General features: G+C 40.5%; 1 protein-coding gene across 10 annotated transcripts in view; it reads left to right on the top strand.

The window, feature by feature from the left end:
- MIPOL1 (mirror-image polydactyly 1) overlaps positions 1-26,222 on the top strand; it is a 377,520-nt gene that overhangs the window by 40,831 nt on the left and 310,467 nt on the right. The window contains exon 2 of one of the 10 annotated variants that reach the window (XM_071213961.1): positions 24,610-24,653. The exons of the other annotated variants lie outside the window; for them this stretch is intronic. The gene's annotated coding sequence lies outside the window, so the exon portion shown is untranslated. The remainder of the gene's footprint in view (positions 1-24,609; positions 24,654-26,222) is intronic. 10 annotated transcript variants of the gene reach the window in all.

Raw genomic sequence — 26,222 nt, 5'->3', positions numbered from 1 at the left:
CCTTGCTCTTGCTTCAGCTGCTAACTGCTTTTAGTACTATCAAGCAAGGCAAGGAGGAAGGGCCACACAGCGGCTGCAGCGACTGCACATTGCTCTTTCTTCTTAATAAAAGTTCTCTTTACTCTCTTCTCTAACTGCACTACTCCAGTGAGAGTGTATGGGGTGTCTGTCAACTCCCTCACAGGTCCCCAAGTGTTTACCAGCTGGGCAAGCTCATACCACATTGACGTCACGGCCACCCCGGAATTTCCCCTGCAGACTCTTCTGTGTACTGTAGGGTCTCCCCTACAGTGTCTGGAGTGGCTGACATGCTTTCAACTGCCTTATCCCTGATGACATTCTCTGGTATATCCTGCTGGCTATGCCAATTGTAAAGCAGGAAGGTCGAGTCCAGAAAGGCTGACTGAATACTTTGATATTCCAGAGAAACCACATGGAGAGGACAGCAGCAGTCATGCCATTTAATTTACTCACATGTCCAGTTACCATACCATATGGTGGGAAGACAAAGATTATATAGGACTAGACAGCACAAGGAAGGGGTTTAACTAATGCATAGAGCAGCTCAGGGCTGCACATAGCCTAGTAAATGATTAACAGTGAGAGGCTGCACGTGTGCAACAGTCAGAGGCCACATGTATGCAAGAGTGAAGGGCAGCACATACGCAGGTTAATGATTACTATACCTAGAGTACTGTGTGCACTGTAGCAGAACCTTCCAGAATGGATTGCTGACCAATTCCACCCCACCCTTTCCAGCAGTCTATACAGATAACTAGTGGGAAGCGGAAGCAGGCATTTGATGTCCCTACACCCCCCATCCCTGGTAACCTCTAAGATACCTTTTGTCTCTGAATTTCCTGACTAGATCTCTCATATCAGTGATATCATAGAACATTTATCTTTTTGCCATGCTTATTTCACTGAGCATAATGTTTTCAGGTTTCTTCCATGTTGTAGCGTGTCTTAGAACTTCATTCCTTGTTATGACCAAATAATGTTTCATTGCTCATACATTCATTTATTAAAGGATATTTTGGGTTGTTTCTATCCTTTGGCTATTGTGAATAATGCTTCTATAAATGTTGGTGTACAGGTATCTGTTTGAGACCCTGTTTTCACTTTCTTTGGTGATATACCTAGGAATGGAAATGCCAGTTCTTATGGTAATTCTATATTCAATTTTATGAGGAACTTCTGTGTTCCTTTCCACAGTTGCTGTATCATTTTACTTTGAAACCAAAATGTTGTAAGAGTTCCGATTTTTTCCTTCCTCTCCGACACATATCATTTTCCATTAAAAAAAATATATATATATATATGTATATATATCCATCCTTGTGATTGTGAAGTAGTATCAGACATTTTTTTTCCTGCTCCTTTCTTTGTCTCTTGTCCTTTTAGAACTCCAGTGATGGGTATGCTGGTGTGCTTGATGGTATCCCATGTGCTCCTCAGGCTCTTTTCATTATTTTTTTCTTTTTTCTCACACTGGGTTATTTTGATTCTCTTGTCTTCATGGTCACTGATCATTTCTTCTGCCTATTCAAATCTGTTGTTGAATCCATATAGTCAGTTTTTCATTTCTAGTTTCATTTTCAACTACTTTGCAGCTTCAAAATTTATTTGGTTCCCTTTTATAATTTCTATTTTATTCAGACAATGTTTTCCTCATTTCTTTTAGAGGATTCCTTTAGCTCATCAAACATATATAAAACCATTGATTTAAAGTCTTTGACTAATAGTTCCATGTATGTATTTCCTCAAGGATGGTTTCTGGCAAATTCTTTTAGTCTGGTGAATGGGACCATTCTTTCCTGTTTCTTTGTGTGTTTTGTATTTTCTTGTGGACATTTTGAGCATTATGTTGTTAGAACTCTGGAAATCTATTACAACTCCTCTGGGATTGCTAGTTTTTTTAGTTTTTGAGGGCTGGAACCATCAATTTGTGACTTTTCCAAACAGATTTTGCTCTCAAATGGGGAATGGAATGAGAAAAGTGGGGGGGGGGGGGGGGGGGGGACGGGAATAAATCCTGCCTCTTTAAGACTTCTCTGCTGCTTTTGCCTTAGGAGGTTTGAAACAATGTTCCTCCCTTGGAGCCAGCTCCTGAGCAATCATAAGTAGCTGATCAAAAGTAGTAATAAGGTATCAAACCACACATCCCAGATTTTGGAGGTGTAAATCCTTATAGTCCACCCTGGTACAGCCAGTTGTGCCAGGTGTCTGCCTGTCATGTCTTTGGGGGATGAGGGATGATAGCAGCTACTGGAGGGTGAAATGTACCAGTATTTATTGCAATTTACCAGCCTCTTAGTCCGGGTCTCCTTGGATGCTGCATGTGTCCCATTAGATTCCAGAATTCCAGAATAGTTAATTCAGCTAGTTCCTGCCAGTTCAATAGCGTTTTGGTGGAGGGACCAATTCCTGGAGCTTCCTGCTTTACCATGTTGCCACAATACTTTTTTTGTAAATAAAGTCTTTTTGAACAGAGTCATGCACATTCATTTATATGTTGTTTATGGCTACTTTCTTGCTACAATGGCAGAGTTGACCTACAAAGCTTAAAACATTTGGTATCTGGGCTTTTTCAGAGTAAGCTTGCCAGCCTCTGCTTTAGATAAATACTGTACGTTGGCCAATAATTGATATACTACAAAGAGTTCTAGACTTGTAGTCCAGGGTTCTAAATTTGCCATTGTTTGTTTCTTTAATTAGACTTGTAGTCAAGAAATCTAAATTTGCCATTGTTTGGTTCTTTGTCTTTTGCCAGGGCTGCTCTGACAAATACCACACAATAGGTTGGCTTAAACATTGGGAATTTATTGTTTCATGGTTTTGGGCCTAGAAGTCCAAAATCAAGGTCTTGGCAGATATGCTTTCTCCCAGAGTCTGTAGCATTCTTTTGCTAGCTTGTCGGAGTTCTTGGGGTTCTGTGGTTTGGATCTCTGCCTTCCTCACATGAAATCTGCCAGATTCTCTTGTTTTCCTGACTTCTGGCTTTTACTGACTGTCTGCATCTGGTTTCCCTCTGCCTTATAAGGACTTCAGTCATATAGATTTAGGCTCTGCCCTGATTCAATTTGGCCTCATCTAAATAGGATATTTTGAAGATCCCATTCACAAATGAGTCCATACCTTAACTAATAACTCTTCAAAGGTCCTCATTACAAATGGGTTCTCACCTGCAGGTATGTGGATTAGAACTTGAATGTCTATTTTATGAGGGACATGATTCAGTCTCTAATAAGGGAAATTGTTTTATCTTCCTAACCTGATTTTCTTCATCTGTATGATGGGATACTACTTTTATTAGTCACAGTTGATCAGAAAACTAGAACCAACAGGGTATATAATTTTTTTAATAAGGAATTGACTCATCTGATCATGGGGCTGGCAAGTCTGAATTCTGTAGGAGAAGCTGCAGGCTGGATGTTCAAATCATTAATCCACATTCTTCCAGAGAAGCTGGCTGGCTCGAAATACTGGCAAGAACTAATGTTGAAGTCGAGGCAGGAATTTTTCTTCTAACCTGTGAAATCCTAAATTCTGTTTTTTTAAGACTTCCAGATGATTGAATGAGATTACCCATATTACTGAGGTGAGATTACCCTCATTACTGAGGATAGTCTTCTTTATTGACTGGAGATGGCAGTCGATTGTAGATGTAAATCCCATCTATGAAATACTTCACAGTTAACAAGTAGGCCCTATTTGACAAACCGCTGGACACCATAACCTAGCCAACCTGACACATGAAATTAAATATCACGTTATTAAATGATTCGTAAAGTCCTTTCAACTTCTGAAGTCCTGAGAAATGTTGTAATATAAGGGTTTAAGAACCTGTTGGCAAGCATGAGTAGATATAAAACAAATGTGCAGATGGACCAGAAAATGATAGAGATGCAGAGATTTTCTTAGGGTTTAATAAATGTAGGGCTCTTCTTTTGCAAATCTAATCTGTTCCTGAAAATTTGTTAAATTGTGAATTTTTATAATAGTAGGAGAGTCTGTGTTCCATTGTATTAAATGGAACATAGGCTAAATAATGTGTTATTAGCCCATCACCAAACCCTAACCACACATTCCCCAAATATCACTAAAATACTCTTCTAAAACCTGGATCGTGATTGCTGGGGTCTGAGACAGGCCCCTCAGTCAGAGTGGGAGAGTCAGGGTTGTTAGCAAAGAAGAAGGCATGCGGAGCTGTGGGGAGTTTATGCATATTGAGTTTATTCCATGGTTCTACTCCTTTAAGCTTTCTTTATTCTCTCCACTCCTCTGTTTCCATGGGAGCTGCTTTTATGTTATTACTATCAGAGTATATGATTGGCTCTTACAGTGGCATACTATCATGTTACATATACAGATTAGCTGGTGTATGGGTCAGTTGGAATCAGGTCCACCCCGGAAGCTGAGTATAGTTTTGCTGTGTCACTGGATGTGGCCAAGAAGTATCCAGGATGCTTAGGCTGTTTAACTCTTGGGCTCTAGCTGCCCCTACAGTGATATATAGTTGTTGTCATATTATGACACTTAAAATACCACTTACCTAAGTGTATAGTACTTTATGAACTCAATAGTGGGCATGTAATATAGTATGGCATGTAATTATGCTTTCCTCCTACACTTAATGTGTACTGTTTTGTAGTGTATGATGAAATACTTAAAGATACATTATGGATTTCAAGTAGTACTTAGAATAATCAAACGGTTCAAAGAAGAGGTTACTACAGATTGAAGAGTTATCTTTCAGCTAAAATATTTCATAGATCATGATTTATAAGGAGTACTGGTTAAGGTCATACTGTCTTAGGCATCCTTTAGGAGTATATTAGTCAGCCAGACGGGTGCTAATGTAAAATACCAGAAATCTGTTAGGTTTATAAAAGGTATTTATCTGGGATAGAAGCTTCCAGTTACCAGGACATAAAACATAAGGTCCCTCACCAAAGTTTCTTGCCATGTGTTGGAGCAGGATAGCTGCCGACTTCAGCCTTCCTCTTCCTCTTAAGACTCCGTGGCCCCAGCTTCTTCCAGTATCAGCTGTAGGCTGGGATATTTTGTCTCTCTCCTGGGACTCATTTCTGTCCGGGCTCACCTGCTCTGTTTTCTCCACAAGGTTAGCTTTAGGTTCTTTAGGCTTTTTCTTTCTCCCCCGGCTTAATTCTCTCCGGCTCAGCTGTTCTGCTCCCTCCACAAGGCCAGCTGGGAACTATTCAGGTGAATGGCTCAGCTCGTGTCTCTCTTCCTGTGGGCTCTGCCCTAAGGAGCTGTCTCTGTTCTTCTGTGTTCTTCTCCTGTGTGTTTACTTCCTGGGAGCCAATATCTAAAACTCCCAACTCTGTCCTTTGCCATGTCCTTTTCCCTACTGACATGGCCAAATCAAAGCCTTAATCATTATTTAATCAAGTAAAAGTGAAACCTCTGAATCCAATACAATCTAATGTGCAAACAGGTCAGTTTACAAACAATACAATACCTATTTTTGGAATTCATAAACAATATCCAACTGCTACAAGGAGGGCGAAACCAAATTATCGGTCAGTTTAACTCTCTCCTTCGCAGTCCACTACCTCTCCCGTATCAGTATCTCTTTGCCACATATTTCTCAGTCATCTTCTCATGATTTGTCTTAAAAGGGTAACCATACTTATATCCCAGTGGTCACCAGGACATGAGCCATTCAATTGCAATTATATTCTTCACAGGTCTTTTAAAAACATTTGACTATGCATGTACAGGGTACCGACATAGACATATACCTTGTAATAATCAAAGGAACAAAAGAAGTTTTCAACACAGTAAGCTGCAGAATGCATGTACAGGGTACCGACATAGACATATACCTTGTAATAATCAAAGGAACAAAAGAAGTTTTCAACACAGTAAGCTGCAGAATATTTTTGCCTTCATATCCCTCATTTTCCCACTGGTTCATCCTGAGGCAGTAACACAGTATACCAGTTGTCTACTACCTATAGTCTGCCCCACCTGATTCAAAGATAGAATCTTTGTTACGTGCTACAGAGGAACCACTGTGATAACATAACCACCATAATCTACAACCATTTGGATAGTCATTAAGACACTGTTCTTTTATAGCCTTTCTCCAGATCACCTAGGTAGAATCTTCAGGTGCTTGTTATAATTTGGCATTGGTTCAATTTTCTTTTTCTTTGGAATACAGGACAGCTCTGTCAGTATTGTTCTTTTGATCTGAAAAGTTTTCATGGGAAATGAATAACATTCTTCTTTGGTCTCATAACCCATTTCTTTGCTACTTTTTAACATTGACTACTTTTCCTTTTTGTTCCCACTTATTATCCATTTCAGCCTCTACTTTTCCTCCCTGGGTGGGATGCTCTAGTTTTGACTATACTACCTAGTCAGTCATAGGGTAGCAGTTGCAGCAGCCTTGCCAGGACTTCTGCTTTTGTTTGTTCCTGGAGCAACTTTGACAGGTACAGAATTACAGTACTATCTCTTGCTTGGTAATGAAGCATCATTTACCGTTGATCTCAATTTAGCTGCATGCAGTGAAGTTGTGAGCCACTTCAAAATGCTTTTTGAATGAGTACAATCAAGTTCAGCCCTATGGATAATGTCATGTGCAGTAATATCTCCCTCTGCTGGTACATGTAAGTACTATCCTGGTCCTGGTTCAACTGGGTTAAACAAGATAAAAGAAAAATTTTGTTTGGTAGCAAAGATGTAAAGTTGTCAGTTGTATCACCCCCATTCCCTCATTGCCATTTCGAGATCCTAGAAACCTTTCCAGTGGAGTCCCCTCTGTACTTCCTGTCATATTTAATATAAGAACACAGTGGCCAAATTGAACTAGAGAACTTTGATACCTTTATCTCATTTTAAATAGCAAATACCAATTTTAATTTTTAATTGCCCATTCTAATTTTCAATGAGACCATTACTTTGAGGGTGATAATGAATATGCTCTGTTTGTGTAATATTTTATTTGCCAAGTTTTGTACATAAGTAGCAATCAAAGGAACTGTATCAAGGACCAAACTGATAAATTACTTCTCTTTTCCAGGTCTTTAATTGAATCTCAGCAGTTGCTTTGGTTATGGGATAAGTAAAACCTGGAATACATTAAATGTCAATTCCAGTTACCCTTCATATGTAGCTCCCTAGTTCCACTGGTAGAGGTCTAATGTAGTCCATCTGCCAACTTCTTAAAAGAGAAGCTCTCACACCTTTATTGTTTTGATTTTTGTTGTAATTGGGTTTTTTTTGGGTTTTTTTGGATGAGGTGTTTGGTGTCGCAGGTAATTTTTTCGTGGTGTCTCTAAGCTGCTCTCCTTTCCTGTTCTACATTGATTCTTGCATGACATTTGCTTTATATCCCACCAACCAGTGAAAACCCATATCTGCAATAACATTGAAAAGAATGTAGCAAGATCTAATATTGTAACAGTGAACTTCTTCAAACTAGTAGCTCACATGATGTTCAACAGGTGTTGCTTTGTTTTCCTTGAAAATGTAAAAAATACTCCATGACTCCCCTATGAGTTTGCTGCTGTGCTCTGGCATGCTTTGACACACAGTTTGGGAATCAGGCCATAGTCATCTTCAGACCGCTCATGTTGACTGTTAACAAAGTTTTACATTATATCTGTGCAGGAAGAATATATTATCCTTTGTCTTATCTTTGCATTGCTTGTGTTCTCTAATTCATGAACAGCTAGGAGGTTAATTCCAGAAGTATACCTACGGTATTTGCCTTAGTATTACAACCCTCTTCAAAGCTAGCATTTTCAATTTTTCACTCCCCCTCAAGGATTTCTATAACATATGTGGGTGGTTTTTAATTGCTCAATTATCTTGGGCTAATTATCTGACCATACATGCATACAAAGGAATATCCAGACCTTTTCTCAAAGGTCCAAGCCTAATTCCTCTTGTATCACTTAAGTACACAGTTTTCACTATGGCCCATCTTCCATCATGAGTTTTGCTGTCTGAAAGCTATGTACAACTGATTTCCAGAAACATCCCCATCCTCCATTATATAATAATGTGCTGGTATGTGTTTAAGGACTGGATTTCTGGGGGGAAATAAGCCCCACTGGATCTCTGGGGGGAAATAAGCCCCTATTTGTACCTTTTGTCATTTTTGGTGGTATAAACAGTCCCGCTGTGGCCCATTTCAGGTTAGAACCATGGCTTCATTGATCTTGGCTTTGGGAAGAGACTCAAATGGTTTTTTTTGGTTTGTTTTTTGTTTTTAAGGATTTATTTCTCCCCGCCCCTCCTCATTGTCTGCTCTCTTTGTCTGCTTGCTGTGCATTCTTCTGTATCTGCTTGTCTTTTCTTTAGGGTGGCACTGGGAACCGATCCTGGGACTTTCCAGAGTAGGAGTGAGGTGCTTAATCTCCTGCGCCACTTCAGCTCCCTGGTCTGCTGCATCTCTTATTGTCTCTCCTCTGTGTCTCTTTTTGTTGTGTCATTTTGCTGCACCAGCTCTCTTCACAGGCCAGCACTCTCGTGCAGGCCAGCACTCTGCTTGGGCCAGCTCTCTGCATGGGCCTGCTTGCCTTCACCAGAGGCCCCGGAAATTGAACCCTAGACCTCCCATATGGTAGATGGGATCCCAATTGCTTGAGCTACATCTGCTTCCCCAGATGGTTCGAGAACTGGCTTCAGTACCCCACTACAAATAGGGAACTCCTGTTGTTAAACCAAGTGGACTGCTCTCTCCATATAGCAATCAAACTCTCCATACAGAAATCCTGAGAGGACATTTCTGTCACTGGCCTGAAAGATGGTGAAATGCCTATTTTTGAATGCAGTGAACTCTTCCTCATCTTACCCTTAGAGCATGCTTGTGCATATAACATTTCAATTTTATCAAACAGCTCTGCTGAGATGCCTTTCTTATTTGAAAGACTTTTTGACAGCATCCAGGATATGATGCTGTTTTTCTTACCCCTGGATTCCAGATAATTCCTATTATTAACACTATGTATTAGTATTGTACATTCATTATAGTTCATGAAAGCACCCTCTCATGTTTTACTGTTAACCACAGTCCATCTTCTACCATGGTTCACTGTGTTATACAGTCCCATGCTTTGTACATTCTATCCAAAGTGTGCACTCAATGGCTGTTATTTTCATAAGTGTTGTGCAGTCATTGCCTCAGTAAATTTTTGAACATTTTTCTTAATCTAAAAGAAAATTCCCATACCCCCTATTATTGATCCTTAGTATTGGTATAGTACCTTCTTTGACATGTTTTTTTTTCAAATGCCATTCTATGAGGTGTGAGATGATATCTCCTTGTCATTTGATTTGCATTTACCTAATAGTGAAATTGAACATTTTTACATGTGCTTTTTCTCCATTTGTTTTTCCTATTGGTAAAAATGTCTATTTAAGTCTTTTGCCCATTTTTTAATTGAGTTGCTTGCTTTTTTGTTGAGTTGTATGATCTCTTTATATAGCATAGAAATCAGACCTTTATCAGATATATGTGGTTTCTAAATATTTTCTCCCATTGAGTGGGTTGACTTTACAACTTCTTGATGTCTGTCCTCCCTCTCTCCCTCGTTGTTTTTGTGCTTACTGTGTGCTGTCTGTGTTTGTTCATCCTGTGCTCTCTGTGTTTGCTCGTCTTCTTTTTAGGAGGCACCAGAAAACAAACCCAGAACCTTCCATGTAGGAGGGAGATGCCCAATTACTTGAGCCACCTCCACTCCCTGATTGTTATAGCTTTCATTGTGTTTCCTCATTGCATCTCCTTCAGTCATCTTGTTGTGTCATCTTGTTGCATCAGCTCATGGCACCAGCCTTTTGGCATCAGCTTGCTGTCTTGCTCATCTTCTTTAGGAGGCACCAGAAACTGAACCTGGGACCTCCCAAGTGGTAGGCAGGCACCCAACTGCTTGAACCACATTCACTTTCCCTTGATGAAGTCCATTGAAGCACAAAAGTGTTTAAGTTTGAAGAGGTACCAGTTTTCTATTTTTCCTTCCATTGCTCATGATTTCAGTGTAAGATTTAAGAAACAACCTTCTACTACCAGGTCTTGAAGATATTTTCCAACATTTTCTTCTAGGAGTTTTGTGGTTTTAGCTTTTATATTTAGGCCAGGAGTTTTATGGTCCTAGCTTTTATATTTAGGTCTTTGATCCATTTCAAAGTAATTTTTTGATAAAGTGTGAGGTAGGGGTCCTCTTTCTTTCTTTTGCATATGGATATTCAGTTCTCCCAACACCATTTGTTGAATAGACTGTTCTGACAAAGCTGGGTGGGTTTGATAGCCTTGTCAAAAATCACTTGACTGTAGATGTGAGGGTCTGTTTCTGAACAATCAGTTCATTTTCATTGGTCTAAGTTTTTTTTATATGTGAGCACCATGCTCTTTTTACCACTGTAGCTAGGTAATATGATTCAAAATCTGTAAATGAGTGTTCTCCAACTTTGTTCTTCATTGGTAAGATTTTTCTGGCTATTCAGGGTCCCTTATCCTTCCAAATAAATTTGATAATTGGGTTTTCCATTTATTTTAAAAAGGCTGTTGGAATTTTTATTGAGATTGCATTAAATCTTTATATCAGTTTGGATAGAATTGGTGTCATAACCATATTTAGTCTTCTAATCCATGAATGTGGGATGTTATTCCATTTATTAAGGTTTTCTTTGATTTCTTTTAGCAATGCATTGTAGTTTTCTGGATATAAGTACTTTATGTCCTTGGTTAAATTTATTCCTAAATATTTGATTCTTTTCGTTGCTATTGTAAATGGAATCCGCCCCCCCCACTTCCTTCTCAGATTATTCATTTACTAGCGTGTAGAGACATTACTGATTAATCTTTTATCCTGCCACTCTGTTGATTCAATCATTAGCTCTAGTAGCTTTGTTGTAGATTTTTCAGGATTTTCTAGGTATAAGATCATATCTGTGAATAGTGCAAAGTTTACTTCTTCCTTTCCAATTTGGATGCCTTTTATTTCTTTTTCTTGCCTGATTATTCTGGCTAGAACCTTTAATAGTATATTGAACAATATTGATGACAATGGGCATCCGTGCCTTATTTCTGTTGTCAACGGGAAAGCTTTCAGTCTTTGACCGTTGAGTACAATGTTAGCTGTGGGTTTTCCATATATGCCCTTTATCATGTTGAGAGAGTTTCCTTCCATTCCTATCTTCTGGATTGTTTTTATCAAGAAAGGATGTTGGATTTTATCAAATACCTTCTCTTTACCAATTGAGATGATCATGTGATTTTTCTTCTTTGATTTATTAATGTGTTGTATCACGCTGATTTATTTTCTTGTGTTGAACCACCCTCACTTGCCTGGGGTAAAACCCACTTGATCATCATGAATAATTATTTTTTGTGTGTTTTTGGATTCAGTTAGCGAGTGATTTGTTGAGGATTTTTACATCCATATTCATTAGGGAAATGGGTCAGTAATTTTCTGGCTTTGGTAATAGGGTGATATTGGCTTCATAGAATGAGCTTGGTAGTGTTAATTCCTGTTCAGTTTTTTGGAAGAGTTTGAATAAGATTAGTATTAAATCTTCTCTGGATGTTTGGTAGGATTCACCTGTGAAATCATCTGGTCCTGGCTTTTCATTTTGGGAAGTTGTTTGATGACTCTTTCAATCTCTTTGCTTGTGATTGGTTTGTTGAGGTATTCTGTTTTTTCCAGGTTCAGTGTAGGTTGTTTGTTTGTTCTAGGAAATTTTCCATTTTATCTACATTGTCTAGTGTGTTGTCGTATAGTTGTTCATAGTACCCTCTTATAATTTCTTTTATTTCTTGGGGTCAGTAGTATGTTCCCCTTCTCATTTCTGATTTTATTTATTTCCATCTTCTCTTTTTTTTCTTTGTTAGTCTAACTAAGAGTTTGTCAATTTTGTTCTTCTTCAAGAACTAACTTTTGGTTTTGATAATTGTTTCTATTGTTTGTTTTTTGTTCTCAATTTAATTTATTTCTGCTCTGATCTTAGTTATTTCATTTCTTCTGTTTGCTTTGGCATAGTTTGCTGTTCTTTTTCTACTTCCTTCAGCTTTGTAGTTAGGTTGTTGATTTTAGCTCTTTCTTCTTTTTTAATGTAAGTATTGAGGGCTATAAATTTTCCTTTCAGTCCTTCTTTCGCTGCATCCCATAGGTTCGGATATGTTGTATTCTCATTTTCATTCATCTTGAGATATTTATTGATTTCTCTTGCATTTTCTTCTTTGACCCACTGATTATTTAATAGTGTATTGTTTAATCTCCTTATATTTGAATTTTCCCTTTTTGTGTCTGTTGTTGACTTCCAGCTTTATTCCATTATGATCTGAGAAAGTGCTTTGTATAATTTCCATCTTTTAAAATTGATTGAGGGAAACGGATATGGCTCAACCACTTGGACTCCTGTCTACCATATAGGAGGTCCAGGGTTCGACGCCCAGCGCCTCCTGGTGATGGGAAGCTGGCCCATGCGGAGTGCTGGCCCATGTGGGAATGCTGCCCCACGTAGGAGTGCTGGCTGACACAGAGAGCCCGTGCAGCAAGATGATGCAACAAAAGACACAGAGGAGAGTAAATAAGAAGATGTAGCAGAACAGGGAGCTGAGGTGGCGCAAAAGAGTAATCACCTCTCTCCCACTCTGGAAGGTCCCAGGATCAGTTCCCAGGATCAGTTCCCGGAGCCATCTAATGAGAATATAAGCAGATGCAGAAGAACACACAGGGAATGGACACAGAGAGCAGACAATGGGGGAATGGGGAGGGGGGAGAAATCTTAAAAAAAAAATTGAGTTTCCTTTGTGACTGAACATATTGTCTCTCCTGAAGAATGATCCATTAGCACTTGAGAAGAATATATTCCCTGCTGTTTTGGGTGCAATGTTCTGTATATGTCTATTAGATTTTGTTTGTTAATTTTATTATTTAAGCTGTTTTTTTATTGATCTTCTGCCTGTATAATCAATCCAGTGATAAGAGTGGTGTATTAAGTCTCCAACTATTATAGTAGAGACATCTATTTCTCCCTTCAGTTTTGCCTCTGTTTGCCTCATGTAATTTTGGGCATCCTTTTTAGGTGTATATGCATTAATGACTTTTATTTCCTCCGGGGACTTGCCCCTTCTATTAGTATATAATGATCTTCCTTGTCTGTAGTAACAGCTTTGTTTTTAAAATTATTTCATCTCATATAAATATGACTATTCTAGCCCAGCCTTTTTTTTTTTTTTTTTGTATGAGTGGAATATCTTTTTCCAGCCCTTCACTTTCAATCTGTTTGTATCTTTGTGTTGAAGATGAGTCTCTTCTAGAGAGCATGTAGATGGGTTATGCTTTCTTATGCATTCTGCTAGTGTCTTTTGATTGGGATGCTTAATCCATTAATGTTCAATATTATTATGCTATAGGCATTTCTTACTTCACCCATTTTGATTTTTGGGTTTTATCTGTCATATCTTGTTTTCACCACTGGTTTTACACTTTCAGTTACTTTTAGTGATGTAATCTTTATTACTAGACTTTTTTCCAGGCTTCTTACTCCTGTGTTTTCTTTTCAGGCTGTACCACTCCCTTTAATATTTCCTGCAGAGCTGGTCTCTTGGTTTCAAACTCTCTCAGTTTCTTTTTATCCATGAGTATTCTAAATGCGCTCTTATTTTTGAAAGATAGTCCTGTTGGATATAAGATTTTTGGCTTGTGGTTTTTCTTCTCCAGTATCTTACATTTATCATTCCTCTGCCTTCTTGCCTCTCTGATGTCTGATGAGAAATCTCATTGGGCATCCCTTATATGTGATGCATTGCTTTTCTCTTGCTGCTCTCAAGATTCTTTCTTTATCTTTGGCCTTTGACATTCTGATTACTGTGTGTTTCAGTGTAGGTCTGTTTGGTTATATTTGGATGGGAGTATGTTGCACTTCTTGGAAATGGATATCTGTGTCCTTCAATAAGGTTGGGAAATTTTCTACCATTATTTCCTCAAATATTCCTTCTGTGTTTTCTCCTACTCTTCTCCTTCTGGGACACCCATGACATGTATGTGTGCATGTCTCTTTCTGCCATTTAATTCCCTGAGACCCTGTTCAATTTTTTCCATTCTTTCCTTTACCTATTCTTTTGTATGTTTGCTTTCAGAGGCTCTGTCTTCAATTCACTGATCATGGGACCTTGCATGTAGGAAAGAGGCGCTTAATCGCTTGAGCGACCTCTGCTCCCTGCTTTATTGTGTCTCTCATTGTCTTTCCTCTTTGTGTCTCCTTGTGTCATCTCATTGCATCAGCTTGCCATGCCTGCTCATTGTGCCAGCTTGCTATCTTGCTTGTCTTCTCCAGGAGGCACCGGGAACTGAACCGAGGACCTCCCATGTGGTATGTGGGAGCTCAATCCTTTGAACTACGTGCACTTGCCCCAGTGTCTTCTTGATGTCCTTAATCTTTTAGACCATCTCATTGAATTTATCAATGAAATTTATTTGGATGTCTATGATTGTCTCAATTCCTTTTTTGCAGGTTTCTCAGCATCTGATTTACTAGATATCTTTATTCTTGACCCCTTTACTTTCTTTAGTCTAGGGCTCTCTATTTGATTGACTTTGTGCTACAGCCCTTGTTTGATACTTGGTTCAAATTAATTTAAAAGTTTATAGTGGCTCGTATTTAGACCTGAACTTTTAAGCTTTCATCTGTTTCTTGCAGTTTTCCCTTGCTGGTTGCATAATAGGAGCTGAAGATGTGGTTGGTAGTGTAATCTATGGAGTTGGAAGCTTCCCACATTGCCCCAGAAACCAGTGAAGCTTCTTCCAGCTTTCTCTTCTGATTGGGTTAGGGATGAAACCAAAGCCATGTGCAGTAATCCAGTCTGTGCAGGCCAAGACACTATGTAGTTGTCTGGAGAGACTGATGAAGTTCACTCCCCTCCTCCCCAGCCTGAGGCAGGGATGGAGCCACAAGTGTGGGAAGCAAATTATGCCTTGTGATGTAAAACTGACTGCACTTGCCCAGGTAGACTAAGTACCAACGCTCTTCCTCCCCTGCCAGTGTGGGTATGAAGCCTCCACGTGCCCAGCAATCTAGTCCATGCTTGCCATAAGTGACTGCATATGCCTGGAGAGGGTGAGGAAGCACTGTCCCTCCTTCTGCTCTTTCAGGGTAGGGATAGAGCCAAGATGTGTCCAATAATCTAGTTTTTGTGGGCCAAAAATTCCTACAGTTGCCTGAAGAGGTTGAGGAAACCCCACTCCCCTCCTATCCTATTGGGAATGGAGATGTATCCACAGGTTTGCCCACCAGTCTGTGCAGCCTGTGCAGGCTGAAAGCAACTGCACTTTCCCAGAGAGGCTAAGGGCACGCTATCCCTCTTCCTCTCTCCTATAATATTGGGGTTTATAATTACCTAAATGGTTATCTTTACTGTGGCCTTTATTTCTTCATGCCACTTTGAATCACTGTCTAGTGTCCTTTCCTTTCAGTGTGAGGAATTCCTTTTTAGCATTGCTTATAGAGTAGGTCTAATGGTGATGAGCTCCCTTAGCTTTGGTTTATCTGGGAATGTCTTAATCTTTCCACTATTTTTGATAGAAAATCTCACCAGATAAAGAATTCTTGGTTGGAAGTTTTTGAGCACTTGAAGTATTTCAGTCCCCTGTCATCTTGCCTCCATGGTTTCTGATAAGAAGTCAGCACTTAATCTAATTGGGACTCCTTGTACATAACACATTGCTTTTCTCTTGCAGCTTTCCGAAATTTCTTCTTAATCTTTGCATTTGATAGTGTGGTCAATATATGATTGGGTATATTTTTCTTCATGTTTATCCTTCTGGTTTTCTCTGGGATTCTTGGATGTGCATGTTCATCTCTTTTGCTAAGTTTAGGAAATTCCCTGTCATTATTTCTTTGGAAATTCCTCCTTCCCATTTTTCTCTCTTTTCTCCTTCTGTGATTTCCATAATGTGTGTATTGGAACACTTGATGGTGTCCTGGAAGTGTCTTATCACATTTTAAAACTATTTTTTCTTTCTGCTCCTCAGCCTGACTCATTTCAAGTTTTTTTGTCTTTGAGTTCACTGATACTTTGGCCCACTCTAATCTGCTCTTGATACCTACTTGGGTATTTTTCATTTCAGTTATTGTTTACTTCAACTCCAGTAGTTCTGTTTACTTTTAAAATTGTATCTCTTTTCTAAGATTCTCATATTGCTTATTCATTGTTTTCCTGATATTCTTTAGTTCTTTATCTTTATTTTCCTTCATCTCCTTGTACATTTTTAAGATTTTTTTAAAGGCTTTTTATGGTCGGTCCACATTCTGGTATCCTTCCTTGGCATTTTCTATATTTTTATACTCTTCCTTTGGGTGGGCCATCTTTTACTATTTCTTTTTTTTTGGTCTTATACTCTTTTGTTGTACACTTTACATTTTAATATTTTAAAATGTTAGCTCTGGGGGAAGCGGCTGTGGCTCAATCAGTTGGGATCCCATCTACCATATGGGAGGCCCTGGGTTCATGTCCCGCGGCCTCCTTGTGAAGGCAGGCTTGCTGGCAAGTGCCGTGGAATTCCGCCTGGCCCGCGGGCGCCATGGAGTATCGACTCAGCAAGGTGACGCAACAACAAAAAAAAGGGAGACAAGCAAAAACACAGAAGAGCGCGCAGAGAGTGGACACAGAGAGCAGACAACGGGCAAGCTGCAAGTGGGGGGGAATAAATAAAAATAAATCAGACACAGAATAATGCGCAGCGAGTGGACACAGAGAGCAGAGAGCAAGCAAAAAGCTGCAAGGGGAGAGGGGGAGAATGTTAGCGCTGGGGTTTTTTCCCTGAGATATTTGTTTCTTGATTTTGTAAAAACAACTTTAAGACCAATTTTCTTGAGCTTTTAGCTCTCCTGTCAGGAAGGTCTATCTGAGGTGAATGCAATGTGCAGGGTTTTTCCCTGTCTTTCTGGGCCTGTGACTTTTCCTGGCCTTTTGTTTGTTAGTTGTTTTGGAATTCCCTGTTTACAGGAGTTTGCTTGTCACCTCTGTTTTCCAGGAGACAGACCTTCCTCTCCCAGTTGTGTGAAGCCAGCAAGCCTTTGCTCCAAATAGTCTACTTCTGTAGTATCATACCCTGTTTTCATTGTTTCAAGTTGCTTTTGCCTGGAGGTCAATTTCTGGAAAGAGTGGCACTCCAGAGAGAATTTTCCCAAGTCAGTCTTTCCTGGCTGAAACAACCAGGGGCCCATGATGGGCGCACAGAGCAGCTCCAAAATGTCTTGGGGACGGGTCAGCAAGGTTACCAAGATCTTCTTCCATGGCTCCTACAGTTGCACTTTCTTAGCCTACCCAGCAATGCAGCCCTTTCACCTAACTGTCCCCCATAACCCTTAGGAAGCATGTCATCTTTCATCTCCTCTGTCATGGCCTTTGTAAGTGGCAGTTTAAGACAATGGCTGCTGCTGCCTCTGTCCAGGGTGGGTTGAAGCAATGGCTGCTCTCCAAGCCAGGCCCCCCAGTGATCTGAAGTTGATAAGCAAAAGCTGTTTTCAGTAATCAGCTATGCCACCTCTGATTTTGGGGAAAAGGATTTTTATGTCCCTTTCTGTCACCAGGGAGCTAACCAGGGACAGTTCCCTGTGGCAACCTGCCACAAGAGTGGGGGATTGACCCCAGTAACTTCATGGAGAGGACAACTTACTTTCTTACTTTCTTTACTGTAATTTATCAGCCTCTTCTTCCTGCTCTTCCTTGGATACTGAACAGTGTTCTTCTGGCCTTTGCAGTTTCAAAATAGTTGCTTCAAACAGTTCCTGCCTGTTTAATAATAGTTGTTCTGATGGGAGGACTAAGTCCCTATTTTATCATCTTCCCATAATCTCTTCCCTTTCCAGAACTTTTGATTATAGCTACAATGGTGTATATATATGATATATAATGACTTCTCATTATGGCTTTAATTTCTTTTGCTCAGTGATGTTGGGCAACATTTTGCATGTTAAATGTCATTCTTATTTATCCTTGTCAAATGACTGTTCAGTTTATTTGCATATTTTAGTGTGTTGTCTTTTAATATTGTTTATATGAGTTTTTAAAATATGTTTTGAATATGAGTCCTTTTTCAATTAAATATGCTGTAAATCTCTTCTCCCATTCTGTTGCTTGCTTTTCCATTCTCATATTGGTATTTTTATTTCTCTTTTTAAAATTATTGTTGTTATTATCTTTAAAGAAGTTTAGATTACATAAATGTTATATTGAAAATACAGTGGATAGTGGATTCCCATATAACTCCCTCCCTCCCCCTCCTACACTTTTCCCCATTAATTACATCTTTCATTAGTGTGGTACATTTGTTACAATTGATGAGCACATGTTAAAGTATAGCTACTAACCGTGATCTGTAGTTTACATTATGGCTTACACTTTGCATCTCACAATTTCATAGGCTTTGACAAAATGTATAATGGCTTATATCCATCATTACAATGTGTTGTAGAACAAATCTCATGTCCCAGAAGTGCCCCATATTAACACCTATTTTTCTCTGTCCCCTCAGAACCTCTGGTGACCACTGCTTTTATATCAATGTTACAGGTTTTTCCATTGCTAGAATATTGATGTCTACTTTAGTCCATAGTTGCATTCCCTCTTATGTTTGTTCATTCTTCAGTCTTGAGTATTTTGGAATTGTGATGCCCACTCTGTTCTAGTTGAGAGGGAGCTTAGATCCCATGGGGCAGATGGATGGAACTGTTTTGCTTGCAGTTGTAGATAGCCTCTGTTTTTGGGATCGGTGTTTCCATCATCATCTTTTTGTTAGTCGTCCTGAGTGAGTATGATAAATTGCAGAGTAGGTGTCAGGCAACTATGCTGAGATTCAGGGCTCAAATGGCATATGAAAGAGCTGAAACATTTAAGTCTCTGGGACACATATTTAATGGATATAGTGCTAATTATAGGTTCAAATAAAAGAGGCATGTATTAGTAAGCCAAAGGGGGTGTTGATGTAAAATACCAGAAATTTGTTGGTTTTTTTTAAAGGGTATTTATTTGGGAGCTTACAGATACCAGGCCATAACGCATAAGCTACTTCCCTCACCAAAGTCTGTTTTCACGTTTTCACATGTTGGAGCAAGGTGTCTGCCCATGTCTGCCAGGGTTCAGGCTTCCTGGGTTCCTCCCTTCCTAGGGCTTGCTTCTCTATCCTCTGTGTGCTTACTTCTTGGAACTCCAACTTAAGGCTTCAGCATCAAACTCCAACGTCAAAACTCCAGCATCAAAAACCCTCACCTCTGTCCTTCGCCATGCCTTTTATCTTAGAGTCCCCACCCACCAAGGGGTAGGTACTCAACACCGTACTGACACAGTATAGTCTCATATGCCCAGAGGAAAAGATCAGTTTACAAACATAATCCAGTATTTCTTTTTGGAAATCATCAATAATATCAAATTGCTACAGGGCATAAGAAGCATATGTAGGATAATTATAAATGAGTCCAACTCTAATACGTTGCGGGGATAGGTTATATATTCCAAGGTAAGGTCCACTAACAGGGTGCCAAATTCCTGGTGTTGTCTGCCCTGACTCTAGTGCCCAGATGTCTCTAGAGCCCTCAGGAGCAATCCTTGTTGAGGCACTGTTTACTGTGGCAGTCCTGAGACCCTTCCAAGACATGTGTAAGTGTAACCTCTGGAATGACCTCTGGACTCACTTTTAAATCTCTTAGCCATAAAAACTCATTTGTATTTAATATTTACTCCTTTTGATCAAGGTCTTTTTGATCAAGGTCTTTTTCCAGATGCTTTGCTAGCTGGCACTTGGTGATAATTCCTTACTGCCAGGGAGGCTCATCTCCCCCCATGCCGGGTTGAATGGACTGAGTTTATATGCGGACTTTGGCTTAGATACCACATTAGAGCAACAAGGAGGCTTTCAGGAGGTAACTTTCAAGCCATATATAATACTAGACTAAGTTTCAGTTTCCCAGGAACAAGGTTCATAAGACAAGCATTAATATCAAACACCTGGTGTATTGGTCTGTCCTCCTTCGTTAGGTACTGCCTATGTACTCTAGGGATTCTTGCCACTTTATTAGATAACGTAGCAGGACTCCCCAGGATAGGGATTCAATGTTCTTTGGTTATTGTGCAGGTCTCTACCCACTGAGATAATACCCCATGACAACCTGAATACATTTATATTCCACAGAGGCTTTCCCCAGCTGCACCTCTCCCCACACATCCCCCCCACCACTGTCACTGTGTACCAGTGATCCTCCCCTGCCACAGTTGCAACTCTTCTGCAATCCAAAACCTCCCCAAAAACAAAGCCCCCAAAAATAAAAATAAAAAAAACAAAACCTCTCCTTTTATTGTTGCTTGCTTTTCCATTCTCATATTGGTACTTTTTTGATAAAAATCTTAATTTTAATGAAGTCCAATTATTTACTCTTTTCTAATTGGTGTTTTGTATCCTGCTTAAGAAATCCATCCATAAGTCAATAGGATATTTTCCTTTGTTTTCTTGTATAAGCAGGATTTTTTACTTTTAGGTCCATGGTATATCTCATTAATTTTGTGGTATGTTATGAGGCAGGGTTTAAGGGTAATTTTTTCCATATTGATATCTGTGACAGTTTGATGTTTTTTGTGGATTCCAGAAAAGATCATGTTCTTGGAGCTAATCCATTCCTGTGGGTGTAGGAATCTTTGATTGTATTGGATTCAGTTGGGGATCCTTTCATTGGATTATTCTGTGAGGCATGACCCTGGATGGGTCTTGGTCCTCTTGCTGGAGTCTTTTCTAAAAGGAGGACTGAAAGCAGCAGACATGGAGAGAAGGAACCCAGGAGCTCAGAGAGGAACCCGGGAGAAAGGAAGTCACAGGCAGAGCAGCCAGAAGTAGAAGCAACAAGACCCAGAAGAGAAGCATTGCCTCCATGTGCCTTGCCATCTGAGAGAGGAGTCCAGGATTGCCAGCTGCTGACCTTCAGTAAGACCATTTCTAATGATGCCTTGGTTTGGACATTTTCACAGCCTCAGAACTGTAAGCTTTTAATCTAATATATTCCCATTATAAAAGCCAACCCATTTCTGCTATATTGCTCCCAGCAGCTTTTAGGTATCTGAAATTGAATTTGGTGCCAGGAACATGGGGTGCTGCTATGGAAATACCAAAAATGTTGGAATGATTTTATTGATGGGTAATGGGTAGATTCTGAAACAATTTTGAGGTGCTTGATAGAAATGCTCAGATTATTTTGAAGAGACTTTTGGTAAAAATGTCGACATGAAAGTTACTTCTGATGAGGTCTGTAGCAGTTTGATATTATTTATGAATTTTAAAAAAGATATTATGTTTGTAAACTGGTCTCTTTCTCTGGGTGTGATACCCTTTGAATGCATTAGACTCTGCTGGCATATCTTGATTAACTTAATCAAGATTAATCTAATTAATTAATTAATTATTGGTTTAAGATTAGGGCTTTTATACGATCATGTCCATAGGGTTTGGCTCAGGGTTGAGACCCTGCCCCCTTGGTGGGCTGATATAAACAGTCACCCAAGAACAAATGCAGGAGACCCAGGAAGAGAGAGTGAGTTCCAAAAACAAGGCAGAGGAGAACTTTGATCCTGTGGCCCCAGGAAGAAAGATGAGCCATTCGCCTGATAGTTTGCAGCTGAGACTGGAAAGAAATAAGCCCTGTGCCAGCCTGTAGCTAAGAGAGAGGAAGACTGAAACGTCACAGAGCTCGCCTGCCATCCTCCTTCAAAATGTGGCAATTGACTTTGGTGAGAAAACAACCTGAATTTGACTCTAGGACCTTGTAACTAAGTTTTTACCCCAAATAAATACCCTTTATAAAAGCCAACAGATTTCTGGTACTTTGCATCAGCATCCCTTGGGCTGACTAATACAAGGCTTTAGAGTGAAATGATGACTGTGTCATTGCAAACTGCAAGTAACGTGTTCCTTGCTTTAAAGTGGCAGAGGACTTGACAAAATGGATTCCTGCTGTTTGATGAAAGGCAGAATTTGAAAGTGACAAGCTTGGATATTTAATTAAGAAGATATCCAAATTAAATATAGAAAGTGTAACCTGGCTTCTCTTTGAAGTTTATAGCAATATGTGAGAGGAATGGGATAAGCTGAGACCTGAACTCCTAGGCACAAAGAACCCATAAATTACTGGTTTGGGAAATTCCAAGCTTCCAGAAATTGATTCCCCTGGAATAGGGCCCCATGTGAGGACTTAACTGAATATGGAACCAGCCAATTTTTTTCAGTACAAGCCAGGATTGGAGATGCATTTACCTGGAAAGGATTTGTGGAAAGTCCCATTGTCTGCTGGCTGGGACCCTTGTGAACTGCGTGCAAAACCACTAAGCCTTGTGCAAGATCTGTATGATTGTCAGCCTGAACTTAAAGAGATAGGAAAGGGAGAGATTGAAAAATGAATTCAAAAGCAAAACCGTGGAAGCTGAGGTATGGGCTTAAGACATCTTCTTGGGAAATGTGTGTGGAAAGCATGAGTTTGCCCTAGCATTTGAAGAGGATAGGCCTTCTGCTCCATTGTTCAGGGCCGGTGCTGCTACCCCAGGCTTTACAGAGGGTGGAGCATAATTTTCCCGGGGTTGGGGAAAAGTAGGTTGCCATTCCATTGTTCTGAGGGAGTTGGACCTGTTACCCCATAGATTGGGAAGAGTGTAGCTATCACCCTAGTCTTTTCTCAGGGTTGTGACCTAGAGTTAGGTGGCTACCCAGATGCTTGATGAGGGTAGAGCTGAGAAGATGGCTACTGGGCAAGCCCTTGAAAGGTATGGGACTCCCTCTCCAAGTGACCCTGAGGAGAAGAAAGCAGCTTTCTATACATGACTTTCAGATTTTGAAATCTAATGGAGTATGCCCTGTAGATTTTTGGACCTGCTTGGGACATGGGACCCCTGTTTTCCTTCCACTTTCTCCCTATGGTAATGGAAACATTTAAACTAGGATTCCTTTGTATATTGGAAGTAGATATCTTATTTTCTAAGTTTCACAAGTCTACAGCCAGAGGGGAATTTGACCCAAGATGGACTACATGCCTATAACTGATTTTTATGAGATTTTGTACTTAGCTTTGATACTGAAATGATTTAAGGGTTTTTGAAATACTGTGAAGGACTGATGTATTTTGCATATGGAAAGAACATATCTTTTTGGGATCCAGAGGTTGAGTGTGACAGTTTGAAGGTGTTTCTTGATCCCAGAAAAGATCATATTCTTGCAGCAAATCCATTCTTGTGGATGTGGGCCCTTTGATTGGATTGGATTCAGTTGGGGAGCCTTTGATTGTATTACTTTGGTGCAGTGTTACCTAGGGTGGGTCTTGGACCTCTTGTTGGAGTCTTTTATAAACAGAGGACTAAAAGCAGCCGACACACAGAGAATAAGCTGCAGATACACAGAGAGAACACAGGATCTCAGAGAGGATCCTGGGAGAAGGAAGCCACAGATGGAGCAGCCAGAAGCTGTAACAAGACCAAGAAGAGAAGCATGTGCCTCCATGTGCCTTGCCATCTGAGAGGGAAGTCCAGGATTGCTGGATTCCAACCTTCGGTGAGGCAGTATTTCTGATGATACCCTGATTTGGACATTTTCACAGCCTCAGAACTGGGGACTTTTATTCTAATAAATTCCCATTATAAATGCCAACCCATTTTTACTTTTTTGCTTTCAGCAGCTTTTAGCAATTCAAATATCCATGTGACCCTACATCATTTATTTAAAAACATCACCTTGTCTTCCCTAAATTAACTGGATCCTTTGCCATAAATCAGGTGACCATATATATGTATGGGTCTATGTAGCAGTTTGATATGGTTATGAATTCCAAAAATAGATATTGGATAATGTTTGTAACCTGATCTTTACCTGGGTGTGATTAAGTTATGATTAGGGCTTTGATTGGGCCACATCATGAGATGGGGACTCACAGGTAAAAGGACAGAGTTGAGGGGTTTTGATGTTGGGAGTTTGATGCTGAAGCCTTAAGCTGGAGCCCCAGGAAGTAAGCTCATAGAGGAAAGAGAAGCAAGCCCCAGGAAGAGAGGAACCATGAGCCCAGGAAGAAGTAAGTCCTGGGAAGAGAAGAACCTTGAACCCAGAGAGAAGCAAGACCCTGGAAGGGAGGAACCCAGGAAGCCTGAACCCTTGCAGACATTGGAAGACATCTTGCTCCAACACATGAAAATAGACTTTGGTGAGGGAATTAACTTATGCTTTATGACCTGATATCTGCTTAAGCTCCTACCCCAAATAAATACCCTTTATAAAAACCAATGAATTTCTGGTATTTTGTATCAGCACCCCTTTGGCTGATTATTATTAGTCTTTTTATGGTCTCTTTAGTCTATTGATCTATCTTTGTATCTTGCATCATGTCATGTATCCTAATGACTAACTTTATAGAAATAAGTAGACTGTCTTGGAAGCAAGAAGTTAAAATGTTTTTATTAGCAGATGGCATTATCATATAGGTATGTAATCCTTAGGATTCTATAGTAAAGTGGTAGAACTTAGAAATGAATTTAGCAAAGTTGTAAGGTTCAAAGTCCATATGTAAAATTCAGTTTAAATTTAAATTTAATTTTTATTTTTTTAGGAGGTATCGGAAAATGAACCCAGGACCTTGTACATGGGAAGCAGGTACTCAAATGAGTGTGACTGAGCTACAGCTGCTCCCAGTTTTATTTTTATATACTAGGAAGGAGTATTTGGAAAAATAAAATAAGAACAAATAAATATATAATTTTGAGGAAATATACATATACATATATACATACCTACATACATATATATGTATATATGTATTAGCCAAAATGGTGCCGATGCAAAATACCAGAAATTTGTTGGCTTTTATAAAGGGTATTTATTTGGGGTAGAAGCTTACAGTTACCAGACCATAAAGCATTAAGTTACTTACCTCACCAAAGTCTGTTGCCACGTGTTAGAACAAGATGGCTGCAGACGTTCAGCCTTCCTCTTCCTCTTAAGGCGCTATGGTCCCAGCTTCTTCCAGTATCAGCTGTAGGCTGAGATTAGTTTCTCTCTCCTGGGGCTCATTTCTCTCTGGGCTCAGCTGGTCTGCTCTCTCCTGTGGTGGCTTGCTTGGTCGGTGGCGGTGGGGTCTGGCTGCGGACGAGGGGTCGGTCCAGCTTTGGACGAGGGGTCGGTCTGGCTTGGGAGGAGGGGTCGGTCCGGCTTGGGACGAGGGGTCGGTCCGGCAGCAGACGAGGGGTCGGTCTCACAGGGGTTGCGCGGTTCGGCTGATGGGGTCACCCGGCGAAGCCGGCGACGAAGGGGTCGCCCGGCGAAGTCGGCGACGAACTGGGGACAAGGGAGGCCAGGCCCTTGTCGGGGGCTCTCAGGACTGGAGGGCACACGGCAGAAGAACTACCGCGGAGACGAGGTAAACACGCAGGTCCAACTTTATTGAGGAAGTGGCTACAGTTTTATAGGGGCTGGGGAAGGCTGATTGGTCGAAGTTATGCCGTGTTCTGATTGGCTGCCGCAAGCAGTTACTGGGGAGAAAGGTCAGTGGGAGGTACTGGAAGGGGGAGGGGTGGTTAGGGATTGGCTGTTGCTGTTGCTGGGGGAAGTGGCAGGGTTTAGGGATTGGTGGCTGCTGTTGCTGGGGTGGAGGGCAGACTTGAGTTTCCCGCCTTGTGCCTGGCTGTTGCTGCTGGGGGGGGGGAGGCAGACTGGAATTTTCCGCCCTGCGCCTGCACAGGGAGAAAGAAGAAGAAGGGTGTTGCCTCATAAGGCATCGTGTGGCGCTATCCGGGAGGAGGGGCGGCCGCGGAAGCATGGCTGCCGAGAAGGGGAAACCACTCTGCGCCCATGCCGAGCTCCCTTCAGGGGTGGCGGTGAGTCCGACCAGCCACCCTATTATGGGGGCAGCGGCTTGGAATTAGGCCTACTGCGGCTGCTCCCCCGCCAGGCCAGCAAACCACACTTCAGCTTGAGGGGTGACCGCATCTCCCATATGTTTACTTCCTGGGCTCTAGTTCAAAACTCCAACTTCCCTTCTTTGCTGTGTGATTTCTCTGTGATTTCCTGCCCACAGGTGGGCGGGGACTCAATATCCTACTGAGTGGTCCAATCAAAGCCTTAATCATTTTTTAATCAAGTAAAAGTGAATCCTCTGAATTCAGTATAATCTAATATGCAGCAAACCAGTTTATAACATAACCCAATGTATATTTTTGTAATTCA

This window comes from Dasypus novemcinctus, chromosome 3, assembly GCF_030445035.2.
Source record: "Dasypus novemcinctus isolate mDasNov1 chromosome 3, mDasNov1.1.hap2, whole genome shotgun sequence".
NCBI lineage: Eukaryota > Metazoa > Chordata > Mammalia > Cingulata > Dasypodidae > Dasypus > Dasypus novemcinctus.
This window is presented reverse-complemented; position numbering and strand designations above follow the sequence as displayed.